The 21,629-nt window shown below is 40.6% G+C and overlaps 1 protein-coding gene and 1 pseudogene across 5 annotated transcripts in view; both read left to right on the forward strand.

Annotated features, from left to right (window-relative positions):
- LOC129631710 (zinc finger protein 160-like) overlaps window positions 1-21,629 on the forward strand; it is a 466,782-nt gene that overhangs the window by 250,049 nt on the left and 195,104 nt on the right. The gene's annotated exons all lie outside the window — the stretch shown is intronic.
- On the forward strand, window positions 2,474-4,378 carry LOC129631750 (vomeronasal type-1 receptor 4-like; annotated as a pseudogene).

Below are 21,629 nucleotides of genomic sequence, written 5' to 3' on the forward strand. Positions count from 1 at the left end.
TGTCTACAAGGGATGTGGGATCTTGGCTCCCTTTCCAGGGATCAAACCCACACCCCTTGCACTAGGAGGTGAAGTCTTAACCACAGCACCACCAGGGAAGTTCCAGGTTCTCTCTCTCTCTCTCTCTCTTTTTTTTATGAACCCCAGCTAAAGGCTTATCAGTTGTATATATCTTTTCAAAAAACCACCTCTTGGTTTCATTGACTTGTTCTGTTGGTGTTTTAATCTCTGATTTTTAAAATACTCTTTGATTTATATAATTTCCTCTGTCTCCTATCTTGGGCATTTTATGTAATTCCTTTTATAATTTCTTTAGATGGTGGGTTAGGTTGTTTATTTGAAATTTTTCTTGTTTCTTCAGGTAGGCTTTTATCTTTCTCAGTTTCTCTTAGAATTGCCTTTTCTATTTCTTGATTTTTAAAGTTTCTGTTTTATTTTTATTTGCTTCAAGGTAATTTCTGATTTTATTTTGATTTCCCATTGATCCACTGGTTTTTAGTAGTATTTTATTTAGTCTCTAGGTTTGATCTTCCTGAATTAATTGCTCAGACTACTGAGCCATCAGATCTAGATGATTTTATTTAAGAGCTACTCTTTTCGAACTCTCTCTTTGTTTCTATGCATTTGTTCTGCATCCCATTCTTATCACCAACAGAATTAAATAAGAATAAAGTTTATTTTCTGACAAGATTTCCTTCATAATTGCCATTAAATTATGAAAATGAGTCTAAATCAATTGATTTTATTTGTACTAATGATTCATATAATGAGTTCTCCCATGTTCCTCCTTTACCTTTTATCTCTTTGAATATACCTCCCAGGTAATTGAACTCATTCCATTTCTCCACCAATACTTTAATTGATGGTTCAGATTAGTGGACTGTAGAGAAACATCTCATGGAAGTGAAGAATCCAGAGAGACCCAAATAGTTACCTCAATCATGTGTGTATTTCAGTATTTCTTACACTCTTCCATGTGAGACCCTGTCTGCCATTAGTGGTCAGGGAAAATAAGAAGGCTCTTGGAAACATTCCTTTAGACTCCTAAAGGGGCTAACTGCTGCTGCTGCTGCTGCTAAGTCGCTTCAGTCGTGTCCGACTCTGTGCGACCCCATACATGGCAGCCCACCAGGCTCCCCCGTCCCTGGGATTCTCCAGGCAAGAACACTGGAGTGGGTTGCCATTTCCTTCTCCAATGCATGAAAGTGAAGTCGCTCAGTCGTGTCCGACCCTCAGCGACGCCATGGACTGCAACCTTCCAGGCTCCTCCGTCCATGGGATTTTCCAGGCAAGAGTACTGGAGTGAGGTGCCATTGCCTTCTCCGAAAGGTGCTAACTAGAAACTTGTAATTGTTTCCAGTAATTAACAACTGAGAGAAAAGTTTCCAGAAATGTTCTCAGATCCCAGGCCTGCACTCCCATTGCTGCTGCAGGTGAAATGATAATTGCAGCTCTGATGGGAGGAGCGGGGAAGACACAGCATCTCAAACCTATATATCAGGGTCTGGCTGCCTCCCTCCTACACACATACTGGGTATAATGACCATCAGGGAGCCCACTCTACTGGGAGCAGGAAGGTGCCAGGTAACGATGTTCTGTTTCAGTCTGAGAGTCAGAGTCTGTACAAGAAAGGCAGATCAGGATGCCGAGTAAGCGATTATATCAGAAAGGCACAGTCTTCTGTGTAGTAACTGGATTCAGAGCCAACTCCAGGTGGGAACATGGGAATATTGTCAAGTATGAGCTGAACTGATAAAGAGAGATGGGGTCCTAATCCTAAACCATCTCAGGCTGTTTAACTGAATCCTCACTGACAGTGACTGTTGTGGCTTGGTCCAAGTGAAAACGAAACCTGATTGTTTAAGGTGCTTAAAACTGTAGATGTAAAATCAATTCACTCTTGAACCTACCATAGGGGAAACATAGACTTAATGTTCAGGGTGAGTAGAGGTATAGCACTAATAACTCCAGGCTGGCAATAAAGAGTATGACGAGTCTGCAAAAAATGTTATCCTGTGCAGAAAGTGTATCCAAATGGAAACACTTTGAAGGAAAGTGTTTTCTCTGACTCTGGATGTTAATGGAGACAGTAATTGTGTCCTCACTGAAAACATGCTGAGTTCACTGATTATGGTGAGGCTGTCTTCACTCTTAATATTATGAAATGTTAAGGAAAGTTCACATAATAATGCTGAGTTTCAGGGAGCAACTTTCAGTCATATATCATATTGTTTCTGCCCATTTAAAAAGTATCTTAATATCAATCTAAATATGTGGTGTTTTCATTTATAAAATGCATAAAAATAGATGCCTTGCAGGTTTTGATTTGTATATATCTCTGGTATGTTAATATCATTTGCAAGTCCTAATTCATTGTCATATTTTCTATTACAAATAGATAATTGTATCACCTGAAAATAATAATGTAGTAACTCCTTACACTAATTAATCATGCATGAGTATTTTATGTCCCAAAGTTTATGGCATTACATGTGACTATTTAACAATTTCTGGGATACATGCTATTATCACTGCTCTTCTGAAATAAAAGCAAAAGATCTTACTGTTTGCATCTTAATTCTGAGCCATCCGCATTTTCATGTCTTGGGCAGGTTCCTGCCAGATTCTCCCGGTAGCAGTGCATGTACATATACTAAGACAGCTAAAGCCTCAGTCACACTACATAGTGCCCTCCAGAATAAAACTTTACAAAACTGGAATCTTCTTATAATGGAAGTTATAAAATAGTACCAGTCTAAAATCAAAGAACAAGTTGTGAAAAAAAGCTAAATATAAATCTGAATTTATATGAACACAGGTAATTAACTTTTTGGCAGAAATAGGGGATCGATGCAATTTTTTTTACCAGTCCAGTGAGTTTCAGGTCCTCACTCTGTCCTAAAAGTAGATTTTGACAAACACTCAACCGCTCTGTGGTTATCTTACCCTTCTCTGTATCATTAAGGTCAAATAAGTGTCTGGCTCATAGATTTTGAAGAATAAAGAAGTGATCATGTGTAGAGCCTGCAGTGATTACTTTTATGTATTAGTGCTCTTTAAATATCATACATGCAACTGTTTATAAACTGCTAGTTTCCAAGTGGGAAAGTGGAGAATATGAAATACCAGCTGACACCATGTATGTAACCCACACCTCATGTTCCTAGGCAGGATATTCTAATTCACAAGACAAGTATCTGACTGTGAACTGAGAGAATGGGCAGCATCAAGTTGGCAATAGGCATAATCATCTTAACTCAGATGGTGGCTAGAATCCTGGGGAATTTCTCATTCCTTTGCCATCATATCATCCTTCACTTCAACTGGCTCCAGGTTAAGGTCTTCAGATTTGATCCTTAAGCACCTGATTGTGGCCATCTCCTTGATCCTCCCCTGTAAAGGGGTCCCCTAGACAATGGCAGTCTTTGGGTGGAAGCATATCCGCAGTGATTTTGGCTGCAAAGTTTTCTTCTTTCTGCAGAGTGGGGAGGGGAGGGTCCATCAGTAGCATCTGCCTCTTGAGTGTCTTTCAGGTGATCACTATCAGTCCCTGTAACTCCAGGTGGGCAGCGCTGAAAGTAACAGCTCCCAAGTACGTACAAATAGAGCTCCCAGCTCTCTTTTCCTGTGTTGGATCCTGCAAATGCTGGTAAATGTAATTTCTCCTTTCCATATAACTGGCAAATGGAGTGACAAAAACATCACAGAGGAAAGAGATTTTGGATACTGTTCTGCTGTTCATCATGACAGAACCAGAGAGGCATTGTCTGCAGTGTTGCTATTATTTCCTGATGTTTTATGTTTGGGGCTCACACTCTGGGCTGGCAGCTCCATGGTTCTCATCCTGTACAGACATAAGCAGTGAATCCAACACATTCAGGGGACCAACCCCTTCCCCAAGTCCTTCCCTGAGTCCAGAGCTACCCAAACCATCCTTCTCCTGGTGAGCACTTTTGTCTATTTTTATACTCTTTCCTCCATTTTTCAACTTGTTGTGGCTCTTTTTGATCATCCGAACTGTTTCCTTGGGAACAAGACTGTAATCATAGCAGCATGCTTCCCTACTGCCAGTCCCTTTCTGCTCATGAGCCGTGACTCCAGTGTACACAGGCTCTACTTTGCTTGGATAAGAAATTAAAAAATCCCCTACTATTATGTGATATATGTGAATTGTATGTATTTCCACAGTGCACAGTTGCCAATTCATTCATTCCTTCACTTTCAGTGTCCAAAGAGAATTTTTGAAGTGGAACCTAAACAAGAATTGCTTCCAGTCTGATTCATGTTGTTGGTAGAAGTTGTTTCCTTTAATAGACTTACATTTGAATTCTCTCCATCAACCATGCCTGCATGGGCAAGTTGAGTCCCCCTCCTGTTTTCAATCTCTTGTCTTTCAATTATCTCTATTTGACTTCTAAAATTCAGGTGAGTATAATCAACCCACCTTCCTTAACCAGAAAAATCTGTTTTAGTCAGCTGGGGGCTGCTATACCAAGAATACCCCAGGCGACTGCTCCAAAATGGTGGAGCAGGAAAACTGTGAGCTCTTCACTTCTCATGGACACACCAAAATTACAGCTGAATACAGAGGAAATATTGATGAGGAAGACTGGAAGCTATCAGAAAAGGTCTGCTACAACTCAAGAAATGCAGAAGGATCCACAACAAGATAGGTAGGAGGGTTGGAATCTCTGTATAGTCAGGAACCATAGCACTGGGTGCGTGACCTACATACAGGAGAATAATACAACTACAGAGATTTTCCTCAAGGGGTGAGGGTTCTGAGCCCTACATGGGGCTCTAACACGGAGAAGATGAACACCCAGAATATTTAGCTTTAAAATCCAGCAGGGCTTTCTTTCAGGAGAGCCAGAAGGCTGTGGGAAATAGAGACTCCATTCTATCTCCTTTTTTTTTAGAGGTATAGTTGATTTACAATAGTGTGTTAGCCTCAGTGTACAGCAAAGTGACTTGGGTTTTTTTCTTCAGATTATATTCCACTTTAGGTTATTACAAGATACTGAGTATATTTCCCTGTACTATAAAGTAACTCTTTAAAAATAAAGAATATCAAAAACAGCAAGAGAAAAGGAATAAGTTACCTACAAAGGAACACCTGTAAGGCTATCAATTAACTTTTCAGCAGAAACTCTGCAGGTCAATGGGTGTGGAACAGTATTACTTAAAAGATGAAAGGAAAATACTGGATTGGCCAAAAAGTTCATTTGAGTTTTTCTGTAAGATCTTACGGAAAAACCCAAATGAACTTTTTGACCCAACCAATATCTGTAACCAAGAGTACTCAGCAAGGCTTTCGTTTAGATTTGATGGAGAGGTAAAAAGTTTTACAGACGAGCAAAAGTTAAGAATTCAGCACTGTGAAACCAGCTGTAAAAGAAATGTTAGAGGGACTTCTCTAAGCAGAAAAAAGGCCACACTAGAAGCATGAACATTACAAAAGGAAAAATCTCATTGGTAAAGGTAGTAAATGAACCATGTTCAAAGCTAGTAAAATGCTTTAAAAATATAGTAAAAGCATCCATTTCCTCAGAAAGTAAGAGAGGAAGTAAAAGACATGTGCTTGGAAACCTGTAAGACACTGAGGAAAGAAATTACAACACAAACAGGTGGAAAGATATACCAGATTCATGGTTTGGGGAATTAGAATTGTAAAAATGAACACACCACCCAGTATAAGCTACATATTCAGTGGAATCTCTTTTATGTTCCAATGCCTCCTGTAACCCTTATTCCCCACAGTGCAAATATGTGATGGGCCCTTAACGTTTTTGCTTAACCTCTGAGTTCCCTTAAAGCCCGCGGTGGACTTGAAACCCACTGCAGCCTTCAAATCCATGTGCTGTTTACTCCTGCACCCTCTTTCCTCCTGTACTCTGCACCCCAGAACCCCTTTTTCTCACCTTACCCTCTGACCTGCCCCCCATGTCCTCTTTCTTATCTCTCCATTACACCCACTCCCAGTCATACCCGCGGGCTTTCCAACGCTTATACCATACTCCCCACCTCAAGTGGCAAAGCTCTCAGAAATTTTTAGAAGATGCATGTCTAATATATTATCCTTGAGTGCTCTGACTGGGTGGACAGAGGGTAAAGTGCATATGTTTCTGCCCCTTTTCTGGCCTTCACTCCCCAGAAAAGATGCAGCCTTACCTTATACAAACACACGATGGACATAATGACCATTTTGATGAACAAATAAATGATTCTGTGAAAGTGAGTGGGATTGTGTCTTTTATGTTGCTGTGTGAGTGAAGAGTGTGCAATAATGTGAGTGTGGTTCCACGTGTCATGAGCGTTTGTGAATGCAGGATGAGTGTGGAGTAAGGGGTGATTAAGTATATATTTGAGTGTGCAAACACGTGTGTGTCAGACTGTCTATGTATGTGTATGTGTGTGTTTGGAGTATGTGTGGCCAGATATGATTGCATTCACTGACTTGGAAACAGAGGGTCGTGTGGTGAAGAATGAACAAGGGGGAAAGAAAACTTGAATTAGTAGAAATCTATGAAAATGTATGTAATAGCTTTGTAGGATGGAGTCACTGTCTCATTAAAACCTCATTAAATCTCTATTTACCTCATACTGGCTCTTCAAATGTTAGGCACATTCAGAGATACTATTGCTGTCTGTCTTGTGAAGCCTATAGTAAATGTACTAAATACAGATGCTCAGACAAAGATATTCATTTTGCTGAGAGCTGTGGTCAGAGACCAGGAGATGCCATCTGCAGAGAACAATGAGTGGTCTGGCGTTGTCCTGGGCTGCTGCACCCCTTGCATCTTTTCCTTGTCTGGTGCTAATCTGTATCTTTCCATATAATAAACCATAACTGAGGAGAAGAGCTCCAGTTAGTTCTGAGTCCTTCAAGAGAATTACCGAAATGGGCATGGGTTTGGGAAAGCCCACACTTGCAGTTGGAGTCAGAAGTGGATGTGCTTTTGTGTGAACTGTGTTTCCTTTAACTTCCCAGCAGGACCAAAAACACCCGTGGGAACTATTGAGTAGACCTTGTTCAGACTGTGGGCGTGTCTGTTGGAAAATCCGAAGCAGTGATGGAGGTTCTTATTTTAGGTGTCTTCATCAATCCCGTAACCAATGAGTGCTCCTTCATGAAATTTCAGCACAAGTGTAAAGACCTCTGGTAACAATCCAATGCTGTTGAGTTGAGAAATCAGCACTGGCTTGTCTGATGTTTAAAAGAATCATAAAAACAATCTCTTATACCACCTGCTGCTAAGTCACTTCAGTCGTGTCCGACTCTGTGCGACCCCATAGATGGCAGCCCACCAGGCTCCCCCATCCCTGGGATTCTTCAGGCAAGAACACTGGAGTGGGTTGCCATTTCCTTCTCCAATGCAGGAAAGTGAAAAGTAAAAGTGAAGTCACTCAGTCATGTCTGACTCTTACCGACCCCATGGACTGCAGCCTACTAGGCTCCTCTGTCCATGGAATTTTCCAGGCAAGAGTACTGGAGTGGGGTGCCATTGCCTTCTCTGACCTGATCCTTGCAGTTTGTTTATAAAGGATGCTTTTCAAAATGCTGTTTTCTGTGGTATATCCCTATTTGCACTTAATGTCATTGTTAGCATCAGTCAGTCAGCTCTGTCACTCAGTCATGTCTGACTCTTTGTGACCCCACAGACTGAAGCAGGCCAGGCTTCCCTGTCCATCACCAACTCCCGAAGCTTGCTCAAACTCATATCCATCGAGCCGGTGATGCCATCCAACCATCTTATCCTCTGTTGTCTCCTTCTCTTCCTGCCTTCAATCTTTCCCAGCATCAGGGTCTTTTCAAATGAGTCAGTTCTTCACATCAGGTGGCCAAAGTATTGGAGTTTCAGTTTCAGCTTCCAATGAATATTATGACTGATTTCCTTTAGGATGGACTGGTTGGATCTCCTTGCAGTCCAAGGGACTCTCAAGAGTCTTCTCCAACACCACAGTTCAAAAGCATCAATTCTTCAGCACTCAGCTTTCTTTATAGTCCAACTCTCACATCTATACATGACTACTGGAAAAACCATAGCTTTGACTATATGGACCTTTGTCAGCAAAGTAATGTCTTTGCTTTTTAATATACTGTCTAGGTTGGTCATAGCTTTTCTTCCAAGGAGCAAGCAACTTTTAATTTCACGGCTGCAGTCACCATCTGCAGTGATTTTGAAGCCCAAGGAAATAAAGTCTGTCACTGTTCCCCCATCTATTTGCCATGAAGTGACGGGACCGGCTGCCATGATCTTTATTTTTTGAACATTGAGTGTTAAGCCAACTTTTTCACTCCTCTTTCACTTTAATCAAGAGGCTCTATAGTTCTTCTTCACTTTCTGCCTTAAAGGTGGTGTCATCTGTATATCTGAGGTTATTGATATTTCTCCCGGAAATCTTGATTCCAGCTTGATCTTCATCCAGCCTGGCATGTCACATGATATATTCTGCATATAAGTTAAATAAGCAGGGTGACAATACACAGCCTTGAAGTACTCCTTTCCTGATTTGGAACCAGTCTGTTGTTCCATGTCCAGTTCTAACTGTTGCTTCTTAACCTGCATTCAGATTTTGCAGGAGGCAGGTCAAGTGGTCTGGTATGCCATCTCTTGAAGGATTTTCCACAGTTTGTTGTGATTCCCACAGTCGAAGGCTTTGGTGTAGTCAATAAAACAGAAGTAGATGTTTTTCTGGAACTCTGTTGCTTTTTCGATGATCCAATTGATGTTGGCAATTTGATCTCTGGTTCCTTTGCCTTTTCTAAATGCAGCTTGAACATCTGGAAGTTCACAGTTCACATTATGTTGAAACCTAGTTTGAAAAATTTTGAGCATTACTTTGCTAGCATGTGAGATGAGTGCAATTGTGTGGTACTTTGAGCATTCCTTAGCATTGCCTTTCTTTGGGATTGGAATTAAAACTGATCTTTTCCAGTCCTGTGGCCACTGCTGAGTTTTCCAAATTTGCTGGCATATTGAATGTAGCACTTTCACAGCATTATCTTTTAGGATATGAAATAGCTTAACTGGAATTCCATCACCTCCACTAGCTTTGTTTGTAGACATGGTTCCTAAATCCCACTTGACTTCACATTCCAGAATGTCTGGCTCTAAGTGAGTGATCACACCATTGTGGTTGTCTGGGTTATGAAGATCTTTTTTGTATAGTTCTTCTGTGTATTCTTGCCACCTCTTCTTCATATCTCCTGCTTCTGTTAGATCCATACCATTTCTGTCCTTTATTGTGCCCATCTTTGCATGAAATATTCCCTTGAGTTCAGTCATTCAGTTGTGTCCAAATATTCCCTGGGTATCTCTAATTTTCTTGAAAAGATCTCTAGTCTTTCCAATTCTACTGTTTTCCTCTATTTCTTTGCACTAATCACTGAGGAAAGCTTTCTTATCTCTCCTTGCTATTCTTTGGAACTCTGCATTCAAATGGGTATATCTTTCCTTTTCTCTTTGCTGTTCACTTCTCTTCTTTTCTCAGCTATTTGTAAGGCTTCCTCAGGCAACTGTTTTGTCTTTTTCCATTTCTTTTTCTTGGGGATGGTCTTGAACATTGCCTCCTGTACAATGTCACGAACCTCTGTCCATAGTTCTTCAGGCACTCTGTCTATCAGATCTAATCCCTTGAATCTATTTGTTACTTCCACTGCATAATCATTTGGGATTTTATTTAGGTCATACCTGAATGGTCTAGTAGTTTTCCCTACCTTCTTCAATTTAAGTCTGAATTTGGCAATAAGGGGTTCATGATCTGAGCCACAGTCAGCTCTCGGTCTTGTTTTGTGCTTGAGGGCATTATGATAAAACATCTTTAAATTAACATTCACTTCTTCAGATCCAGTACCAGTAAGGAAAATGCCTTACTGGTATTTCCCTTTGAACTGCTGATTTTTAAGAAGTGGTTTTAAAACAAAATCATGAAAAGTAGATTATATGGATTGCATATGACCAACTTCAACAGAAAAGGACCATATCTGTAAAGTACCATCTCTTAGAAACTTTTCTGTATTTCCATTTCCAAATTAAATTATTTAATTTGGTTGTTGTGCTGGGTCTTCGTTGCAGTTCATGGCCTTCTCATCGTGGTGGCTTCTCTGGTGGCAGCTCCCAGGCTCCAGGGCACAGGCTCATAGTTGTGGTGCCCCAGCTTAGTTGCCCTACACCAAGTAGGATCTTCCCGGACCAGGGCTTGAACCTATATCCCCCTGCATTGGCAGGCAGATCCTTATCCACTGTACCACCAGGGAAGTCTCAAATTAACCTGTTTTTAATTATACAAATGAAAAAGTAACATCATGAATGTTCTTCCTTTTATTCCTATCCCAGATATTCTTCTTGTGCTACATCTGAATCCAAGACTAATAGTAGTGCAGCTTAGAAGTCCAAAGATGAAGGATGAACTAGATGTTTAGTGGAAGAACTTCTCAGGGAATCAGGGAATCCTGAGACACACATAACTCACTACCAGTCACTCAGACATCAGCATGACTCCTCCTTCCACAGGTGACCTTCTGTGCCATCAGGGATCGTGAAAAATTACAGGCCTCTTCCCAAACACATCAGTGGTCTCTTTGGAGATACTCACCGGAAAGTCATAATTGGTTTTGGTAATTAGCAACTCAAAAAAAGTTTTTCAGAAAGATCATTAGCTCCTCAAGCCTGCCCTGCTATTACTACTTAAAATGAAATGATAATTGCATTCTAAGGGAAGATGAGGTCACAGAACATAAACCTATATCTCAGGGTCTGACCACCTCCCTCCCACTCACGTCCTGGCTGTCATGACCTTCACCCTAAGCCCACCATCCTGGCAGTGGGAAGGAGTCAGGTGAGTATTTTCTATTTCAGCCCAAGAGACAGAGTTTATGGAATGAAGTCTGTAAGTGTTCATGTCTGGAAAAGGGATTTGGGGGGTAAGAACAGATTCAGTGGCAAAGCTAGACAGGGAAGCAGAATACGACTGTAGGTATGAGCTGAGCTTGTAAAGAGATACGAGGATCCTAAACCCTGCCTCATGCCTCCTTGTGTCACTGAATGAAATCTTCACTGTGGGTGATCAATGTTGAATCATCGCAGTGAGGATGAAGAATCATTTTTTTAAGGTCTTAAGGCTTTTTGTTTTGAAATCATTCTGACGTTACCTTGCATGCATGCTTGCAGGCTCAGTTGTGTCCAACTCTTGGTGACCCCGTGGACTGTAGCCCACCAGGTTCCTCTGTCCATGGAATTTTCCAGGCAAGAATATTGGAGTGGGCTGCCATTTCCTTCTCCAGAGAATCTTCCTAACCCAGGGATCGAACCTGCATCTCCTGCATTACAGGTGGATTCTTTACCACTGAGCCACCTTTACATTACTTTACAGGGTTTAAAGATTAATTTTTCATTATAATTAGAGGTAGGTTTATACTGCCTTTTTGCCTATAATACAGAGTATGATATCACTGTGCATGCATGCTCAGTCACTTCAGTCATGTCTGACTCTTTAAGACTCTATGGACCATAGTCTATCAGCCGCCTCTGTCCATGGAATTTTCCAGGCAAGAATACTGGAGTGAGTTGCCATTTCCTCCTCCAGGGGATCTTCCCAACCCAGGGACTGAACCCACATCTCTTTCATTGCAGGTGGATTATTTACTGCTGAGCCACCAGGGAAGCCAGGATAGCATGTAACAGTTTTCTAATCCTCTGCATACATTGAGAATATGAGTTTGTTTTTGGATAAAATTTTTCTTTTTAATCAAGCTCTAGGAATATGATACATTTACTAGATACAGTGATTATCTCCATTGAAAACATTCGAGGTCTAACAACTGTGGAGAGATGCTTTCCCTACTCAAGTTAGAGAAGTAACATTTAAGGAAAAGATAACTTTTTAATTATGAGTGTTAAAATATAGTCACAACCAAATGTATCTTGTCTTGTGTTGTATGGCTTAATAATATTTTAGCATCAATTCCAAGCTCACAACTCATTTCTTGATGATTTCAACTTAAACAATACACAGGGTTCCATATTCACTATGTTGCATTTAAGACATGCATAAAATACATGTCTCTTGTATTTTAACATTCACAAATCTTGCTTCATTGTTAATAGTTTTACTCATTGTAAGCATTAATAAATACCTAGGCATTTAGACCAAAATTATTAATAACAGGTAAAAGAGCTACACTCTTTTTATCACATAGCAGTATTTCATGCATTACAGTTTAGTGAAGAAGGATTTATCATCCAATAATTTATTTGATACATACCATTGTGTTTTGTTCCTGGAATGATAACAAATGAGCCTTTCTGTGGCCAACTGCTGCTGCTGCTAAGTCACTTCAGTCATGTCCGACTCTGTGCGACCCCATAGATGGCAGCCCACCAGGCTCCCCCGTCCCTGGGATTCTCCAGGCAAGAACACTGGAGTGGGTTGCCATTTCCTTCTCCAATGCATGAAAGTAAAAAGTGAAAGTGAAGTCACTCAGTCATGTCCGACCCTCAGCGACCCCATGGACTGCAGCCTTCCAGGCTCCTGAGTCCATGGGATTTTCCAGGCAGGAGTACTGGAGTGGGGTGCCAACTAACACTAAACAAATCTTGCATCATTAAATCCAATTTGGACATTTACTCTAACAGTAGTCTGTGAAACTGCATCTGTACTTTATTATGACCTCAAAAAATCATTTATATTTGATATTGACCATATGGTAAATGCTTAGACTAAAAAAAAGTTCCTAATAGCATTGAAACATGTATATTATCATATGTGAAATAGATCGCCAGTCCATGTTCAATGCATGAGACAGGGTTCTCAGGGCTGGTGCACTGGGATGACCCTGAGGGGAGAGAGTTGGGAGGGGGGTTCAGGATGGGGAACACATGTACACCCATGGCTGATTCATGTGAATGTATGGCAAAAACCACTACAATATTGTAAAGTAATTAGCCTCCAATTAAAATTAATTAATTAATTAATTAATTTTTTAAGTTCCTAAAAATAGGAACTGTTCACAACCATGATTATATAATAAAATTTAAAAATGATGTGAATTAGGTGGAAAAGTACAAAAACAAAATGAAATTCAGCTCTGGATGATTTGAAAACAGAGCTGACATGATTTATGAGTGTAACACAGTGGTCAGGGCACTGTCTTGGCAACTAGCCTACCAGGTTCCTATCACTCAGCCCTAGAGCAGCATGTGAATTTACACAGGTCATTCAACTCTCTGCACCACAGGTCTCCTTACTGAAATAATGCTGAAAATAATGCCCTAAGGAAAATAATGTACCTCCGGCAGGTACAAAAATAAAAGAAAGCACTTCATGTGATGTAGTACGATAGTGATGCATCCATCATAAGCGCTATTTAAAGGTTACATATTCAACTCTGTGAAGCCTCTTAATATTTACTTGAGACCATGAACCTCTCAAGTAAATATTTATCAAAGCAAATATGGGATTTCCACTGATCTGAAGACTGTAGCCCATAGCACATGTTCCAAAACAGGATCGTCTCATTCTAAAGACAAAACACCAGTCACCAGCAACTGGCAGAATGGCTTCAGGGGATTTGCAAAGAAGGGTCTGCTCATTTCAGACTACAGGAGGAATCCTAGCATTTTCTTCCTTTACCATTATCTCTTCCTAAAGGTTGAGATCCACACATTTGATCCTCAAGCACACATATACAGTCGCTCTTGGTCATTCTCTTTAAGGCATCCCCATGACACCGGTAGTTATTACTTAAAGCATGTCTTAAGTGACATATCCAATTTTCTATCCTCACAGACCTGGCAGGGTATGTCCATGGGCACCTCCTGCCTCTTATGTGTCTCCAGCCATCACGATCGTCCCCAGGAACCAGAGTTGGGTAGAGCTGAAAAGCTCCAAAGAAGTGGAGGTTTCATATTCCTCTGCTGGACCTTGTATAAGCTGCTGCTGCTGCTAAGTCGCTTCAGTCGTGTCTGACTCTGTGCGACCCCATAGACGGCAGCCCACCAGGCTTCCCCGTGCCTGGGATTCTCCAGGCAAGAACACTGGAGTGGGTTGCCATTTCCTTCTCCAATGCATGAAAGTGAAAATTGAAAGCCGAAGTCGCTGAGTCATCTCTGACTCTTAGCGACCCCATGGACTGTAGCCTACCAGGTATAAGCTGGTGTATATCAATTCCCAGTGCATAGACTTGCTGAATGAAGCAATAGATGAACACAAAGAGCAAAGATCTGGGATACCACTCTTCTGAATTATAAAATCAGTGACTCACTATATGCAGCCATGTTGTTATTGTCTGATGTTTGTTGTTGGGCTCATGATCAGGACCTGTGGCTCTCTAAGACTTATCCTCTACAGACACAATCAGCAGATCCAACATTCAAAGGAAGAGTTTTTTCCCAGTTTCTTTAAAATCTGGTTTTTGTGATAGATTTTTTTTAAGTTAAAAACATAAGCACAGGTTATAAGTACACAGCCTAGTGGAGTTTCAGAAATGACCACATCTCTGTAGGCAATGACTGGATAAAAAACCAGACTGTTGAGCTTCCCTGGTGGCTCAGTGGTAAAGAGTCAGGCTGCCAATGCAGGAGACGTGGGTTCAATCCCTGATCTGGGAAGATTCCACACGCTGCAGAGCAATTAAGCTCATGCACCAACTATTGAGCCTATGCTCTAGAGCCCGGGAACCACAAATACTGAGCTCACATGCTGCAATGAATGAAGCCTGAACACCCTCGAGCTTGAGCTCCACAGCAAGAGAAGCCAATGCAGTGAGAAGCCTGAGCACCGCAACTAGAGTAGACCCTGCTCTCTGCAACTAGAGGAATGCAACAGTGAAGACCCAACACAGCCAAAAGTCAATAAAGAAAATTTATATATATATATATATATATATATATATATGTATGTATATAAATGAAACCGAATGTTGTGGGTCACCTAGAAACCCTCTATACTCCAAGTCTCTATTCCAAGACCATAGTTTTCTTGAATCTATTTGTAGGTCAGGATTTTTGGTAAGAGCTTTACAACTATTCTAACATTTAAGAGATTAGATCACTTTTGCCTGCTTCATACTTAAATGGAATCATAGGGTCTGAAAACCCTCATATTGGCCTTTTCTCCTGGTTGCATATGATTTTGGGGAATCTATTTGTATGCTATTGTTCTAGTCATTAACTTGTGTCTGACTGTTTACAATCCCATGAACTGTAGCACTCTAGGCTTCCCTGCACTTCCCTATCTCCCGGAGTTTGCTCAAGCTCATGTTCATTGAGTTGGTGATGCTACCTCACCATCTCATCCTGTTTCCCCTTCTCTTCCTGCCCTCAGTCTTTCCCAGCATCAGGGTCTTTTCCAGTGAGTCATCTCTTCACATCAGGTAGCCAAAGTATTGGAGCTTCAGCATCAGTCCTTCCAATGAATATTCAGGGTTGATTTTCTATAGGATTGACTGATTTGATCTCCTTTCAGTCCAAGGGACTCTCAAGAGACTTCTCTAGCACCAAAATTTGAAAGCATCTATTCTTCAGCACTCAGCTTTCTTTCTGGTCCAACTTTCATATCCACACATGACTACTCTTCGTATTATTGCATTTAATTATTAGTATACATTAACATTGCTATATAGGTCTTTGCTGTGTGATTATCAAAGGATTAATTCTACTGATTTATTCTACTGTTCATGGACAATTGAGTAGTTTTGATTTTAAGGCTATTATGAGTAATGTGTGGGCTTCCCAGGTGGCTCAGTGGGTAAATATCTGCCAGCAATTCAGAAGACACAGGTTTGATTCCTGCATTGGGAAGATCCCCTGGAAGAGGGCAAGGCAACCCACTCCAATGTTCTTGCCTGGAGAATCCCTGGCAGGCTACAGTCCATAGGGTCTCAAATACTCAGACACAACTGAAGCAACTGAACATGCACACACACATGAGTAATGGGGAAGTGCTAGCATATAAATTCTACTAGTCTTGATAATACACATAGGAGAGGAATTGTTGAAGCATAAATTACATCTAGTCTCCAAAATCTTTGTTCCAATTTTAATATCTGATTGAGATTCTTGGTTGACCCACATCTTTGCCAAAATGTTATATTTCTGTCATTTCCATTCTAGTTTTCTGGTTGGTGTTTGATGTGTAGGTAGTGGTTATATTTTCCTTTTCCTGATTCCTAAGGACATTGAATATTTTTTACATATGTATTATCCATTGAATAACTATTGAAGTTTCTGTTGAAGCAGTTTGGTCATGTTGTATTCTACTATATGGTCTTTAGGAGTTCTTTGTGCTGGTGACAAATCTTGTGTGTGTGTGTGTGTGTGTGTGTGTGTGTGTGTTGATGTGAGCCAGTCTTAATAGAAGCTAAAGATAAGATAAAGCCATTTTGCTATATGGTTTATATGTTTTGTGGTGTTTCAGATATATTTTTAATTTAAAATTTTGTAATTGTTTTTCTAAAAATTGCATACTTTTTAAAATTAGAAATGGAATCTATTCAGAATAGATTTGTCTGATGATATGGACAGTGATTGAAGTGTTACTTTTCTCCAATCTGGCTAGCAAATTTCAGCTAATTCTTGAAATGTTGTAATAAGCTCTCTTTCCAATTACTCTCACTTGTCATTGCTTCCTCCAGGTTAACTCTGCTTCATCCTTATTGCTGACTTTTCCCTGAAATACACCAGCTATATCTCCATCTCTTCCTGTCTCATGAAACCTTGGCAAACCAATAGGAGCACAAAAGTAACATTACACTTGCTGTCAAAAAACATCAATGAGACATTTTACTCAGAAGAATGACTGTCACTATTTAAAGGAAAATATTTTGGGGACATCTGTGGTGTTTCAGTAGCTAAGACTCAGCGCTCCCAATGCAGGGGGCCTGGGTTCAATCCCTGATCAGGGAACTAGATCCCACATGCCACAATGAAGATCGAAGATCTGGTGCAGCCTAATAAATAAATAATAAAGATACAAACCCTTTAAAAGAAGGAGATCACTTTCATGTAAAAATATTGAATGAAAAAAATAACCCCCAGAGATTTGGCCCTAGGAATAATATTCGTATCACAGATTATGACTGGAATTCTGGGCAATTTCTCCCTTCTTTACCGTTACCTATCTCTTTACCACACTCAATGCAGGATGAGAGCCATGGTTATGATTCTGAAACACCTGACTATAGCCAACTCCTCTATCATTCTCTCGAAAGGAGCCCCTCAGACAATTACAGCTTTAGGGTGGAAACATGTTTTCACTGATTTTTCCTGAAACTTATTTTGTATGTTGAGAGAGTGGGCAGGAGTATGTCCACTGGCACCACCTGCCCCTTGAGTGTGTTTCAGACCATCACAATCAGCCCCATGAACTCCTGTTGGAAGAATCTTAAAGTCAAAGCCCCAAAGTACATTGCCTTCTCCATTTCCTTCTGCTGGATCCAGTGCCTGTTTGTACATCTCATTTTTCCTCTGTATGCATTATATGTTTCTGAAAAATGGCGCAGCACAAACATGACAAATACAAGAGATTCAGGGTACTGTTCTGACACAGATCTTAAGAACATCTCAGGCTCAATATATACAGCTTTGGTAGTGTTCCCTGAAGTTTCATTTTCTGTGCTCATCTTCTGGGCCAGTGGCTCCATGATTCTCACCCTGTACAGACACAGTCAGCGAGCCCAGTATATTCCCAAGGCTAGTGTGTCTCCCAGATCCTCCGCTGAGTCAAGAGTCACCCAAAGCATCCTACTCTTGGGGAGCACCTTCATGTGTTTCCACACTCTGTCCTGCATCTTTAACGTTACTCTTGTTCTTTATCATAATCCCAGTTGGTGGTTGGTGAATACAGCCAGCCTGATTTCTGTGTGTTTTGCCTTTATCAGCCCCTTTCTGCTCATGAGCCATGACTCCACTGTATCCAGTCTCTGCATTCATTGATGAGGAACTCAATACACTATCTGCTAATCTTATCAGAAAAATGTAAATTATATGTCTTTAAATATTTATTGGGGTATAGTTGATCTACAACGTTGTGATAGTTTCAGGTGTAGAGCAAAGTGATTCAGTTATACATATATTCTTTCATTTTCAGATTATTTTCCCATTAATTTATTACAGGATATTGAGTAAAATTCCCTATGCTATGCAGTAGGTCCTTGTTGGTTATTTATTTTATGTATAGTACTGTGTATCTGTTAATCCCAAACTCCTAATTTATCTCTCCCTCCCACATTTCCCCTTGGTAACCATAAGTTTGTTTTTGAAATCTGAGTATCTTCCTGTTTTCTAAATAAGTTCATTTGTATCATTCTTTAATTAAATTCCAAAAAATAATAATAAATTAGATTCCACATATGAGTGATATCATATATTTGTCTTTCTCTGTCTGACTTACTTCACTTAGTATGACAATCTCTAGGTCCATGGTGTTATTTTTCCACAATGGTCAGGTGTTCATTCACTCATAAGCATAAGGTCAGTAGACAGTATATAAGGAAGCCACATGTCTTTCAAAGTAATGAGTGTGGGTATTTCATCATTGGTGAATACAGAACCTACATGGGCAGAGTGGAGAGGAATAAAGAGCTCTGCCTCTTTCTGATGCCTGGTAACCTGAGTGTCATAGTCCTTTAAAAAAAATTAATTCTATATTGGAGTATCATCAATTAACAATGTTTTGATAGTTTTAAGGAGATAGCAAAGGGACTCAACCATACATATATGTGTATCCATTCTCCCTCAAACTCCCCTCCCATTCATGTTGCCACATAACATTGAGCAGAGTTCCCAGTGCTAAATAGTAGGTCCTTGTTGTTTATCCATTTTTAATATAGCAGTGTGTACATGTCCATTCTAAATTCTCTAACTATCCCTTTCCCTCAATCTTCCCCCCTACTTAGACAACCATTTTGTTATCTAAGTCTGTGAGTCTCTTTCTGTTTTGTAAATAAGTTCATTTGTATCATTCTTAAATTAGATTCTAAAAAATAATATTTCATTAGATTCCACATATGAGTGATATCATATATTTGTCTTTCTCTGTCTGACTTACTTTACTTAGTATGGAGTTGTGAGAACTTATTCCATATTTTTGCTGATACGTTTGTGTTAAAAAAAATCTCATAAGATGGGTATAGTACCATATTTGGGACAGAGGGCACTTTTTAAATATTTTCATTTATTTATTTAGCTATGCCAGGTCGTAGTTGCAGCATGCGGGTTCACTAGTTGCTGCAGGCCAACACTTAGCTGCACTTTGTAGGGACGAGTTCCCCAACCAGGGAATCGAACCTAGAACACTGCATTTGGAGTGAAGGACCTTAATCACTGGACCACCAGGGATGTCCACAGAGGGCTGTTTCTTTGGTATACAAGAAAATTAGCAGCTCCAGTGAGGAGTAGTTGGTTATAGAAATTTCATAGATTCAGGAAGAAAGTTAAGCCTGAGAAGTTCTCTGGTCCTCAACCAATATTAGGAGAAGTGTCCTGAGGAAAAGTCAACTGAGGGCTCCAGTAAGCATGCCATACTCTCTTCTACCTTGCATGCTGATGCCATTCCTTAAAACCCATCTTGCTGGTGAGCGGAGTGTAAAACTGAAGGCAGAGCTCCAGAGCCAGCTTCAGAGTTGCCATCACAGCATCCTTGTATCAGAAAACTTGGCTTCTAATGACTGACTCATTTTCCCATCCCCAATTGTCCTTGGGAGAAATATGATAGCTTCCCAGGGGTTCTTAAAGACATGTGGAGGGCAGAAGGAACAGCCAGGTGTCCTTGGATCCCTAGATCCCAAAGCCCAAAGCTTCATCTTTGAAAGAAGCAATGAGCCTAGAATATTGAAATCAGGAAAAACATTAAAGACAGAATGAAGAACTGGGATCTCCCATTCCAGTGAGTAATTTTCCTGCCCAATTCAGACAATAAAAATGTGAGCAGGATCATCCATTTCTGCCACCAAAATGGCAAGCTCCTCTAAAAGGGTCAGGCATATATTTCAGTGATTTACCCCCAGTAAAGAAATGAGTAGAAATTCCTTTGCAAAAAGGTATGACACAGTCTGTCTCTGACTAATTCCAAATCCTTTAATACCAGAGCTTTCTTCATGCACAGTAGAGACACTGAAACTCAGGAGCATTAGCCTCTGACTTTGTGGAACACAACAAACTGTGGGAAATTCCTCAAGAGATGGGAATACCAGAATACCTTACCTACCTCCAGAGAAATCTGTATGCAGGCCAAGAAGCAACAGTTAGAACCAGACATGAAAAAATGGACTGGTTCCAAATTGGGAAAGAAGTATGTCAAGGCTGTGTATTGTCACCCTGTTTATTTAACTTATATGCAGAGTACATCATCGAAATGCTGGGCTGGATGAAGCACAACCTGCAATCAAGATTGCCGGGAGAAATATCAATAACCTCAGATACACAGATGACACCACCCTTATGGCAGAAAGCAAAGAGGAACTGAAGAGCCTCTTGATGAAAGTGAAATAGGAGAATGAAAGCTGGCTTAAAACTAAACATTCAAAAAACAAAGATCATGGCTTCCAGTCCCACCATTTCATGGCAAATGGTAACGATAACCCTGTATGTGAGACAGCAAAAGAGACTCTGGGGGCAGGGGGGAGAGGGGAGAGTATGGGATGATTTGGGAGAATGGCATTGAAACATGTATAATATCATATATGAAACAAATTGCCAGTCCAGGTTCGACGCATGATACAGGATGCTTGGGGCTGGTGCACTGGGATGACCCAGAGAGATGGTACAGAGAGGGAGGTGGGAGGGGGGTTCAGGATGGGGAACATGTGTACACCCATGGCGGATGCATGTTGATGTATGGCAAAACCAATACAATATTGTAAAGTAAAAAAAAAAGAAGAAGAAGAAGAAGAAAGGGAAACAATGGAAACAGTGAGACTTTATTTTCTTGGGCTCCAAAATCACTGCAGATGGTGACTGCAGCCATGAAATTAAAAGACACTTGCTCCTTGGAAGTAAAGCTATAACCAACCAGGACAGTGTATTAAAAAGCAGAAATGTTACTTTGCTGCCTAAAGTTGATCTACTCAAAGCTATGGTGTTTCCAGTAGTTGTGTATGGATGTGAGACTTGGACCATCAAGAAAGCTGAATGCCAAAGAATTGATGCTTTTGAATTGTGTTGGAGAAGACTCTTGAAAGTCCCTTGGACTGCAAGCAGATCCAAACAGTCCATCCTAAAGGAAATCGGTCCTGTATATTCATTAGAAGGACTAATGATGAAGCTAAGCTCCAATGCTTTGGCCACCTGATGCTAAGAACTGACTCACTGGAAAAGACCTTGAGGTTAGGAAAGATTGAGGGCAGGAGGAGAAAAGGACGACAGAGGATGAGATGGTTGGATGGCATCACCGACTTGATGGACATGAGTTTCAGCAAGCTCTGAAAGTTGGTAATGGACAGGGAAGCCTGGTGTGCAGAAGTCCATGGGTTGCAAAGAGTTGGACATGACTGAGTGACTGAACTGAAGGCAATCATCGGTGTATTTCCAGGGGAGAAAATGGAGCTGAGGTGTGAACTGTAAATGGTGGAGAAAGGTAAACTCAAGGATTTGGCTCCAGGCCCAAAGGGAGCCATAGTGGATATGTCA

This window comes from Bubalus kerabau, chromosome 17, assembly GCF_029407905.1.
Source record: "Bubalus kerabau isolate K-KA32 ecotype Philippines breed swamp buffalo chromosome 17, PCC_UOA_SB_1v2, whole genome shotgun sequence".
NCBI classification, from domain to species: Eukaryota; Metazoa; Chordata; class Mammalia; order Artiodactyla; family Bovidae; genus Bubalus; species Bubalus kerabau.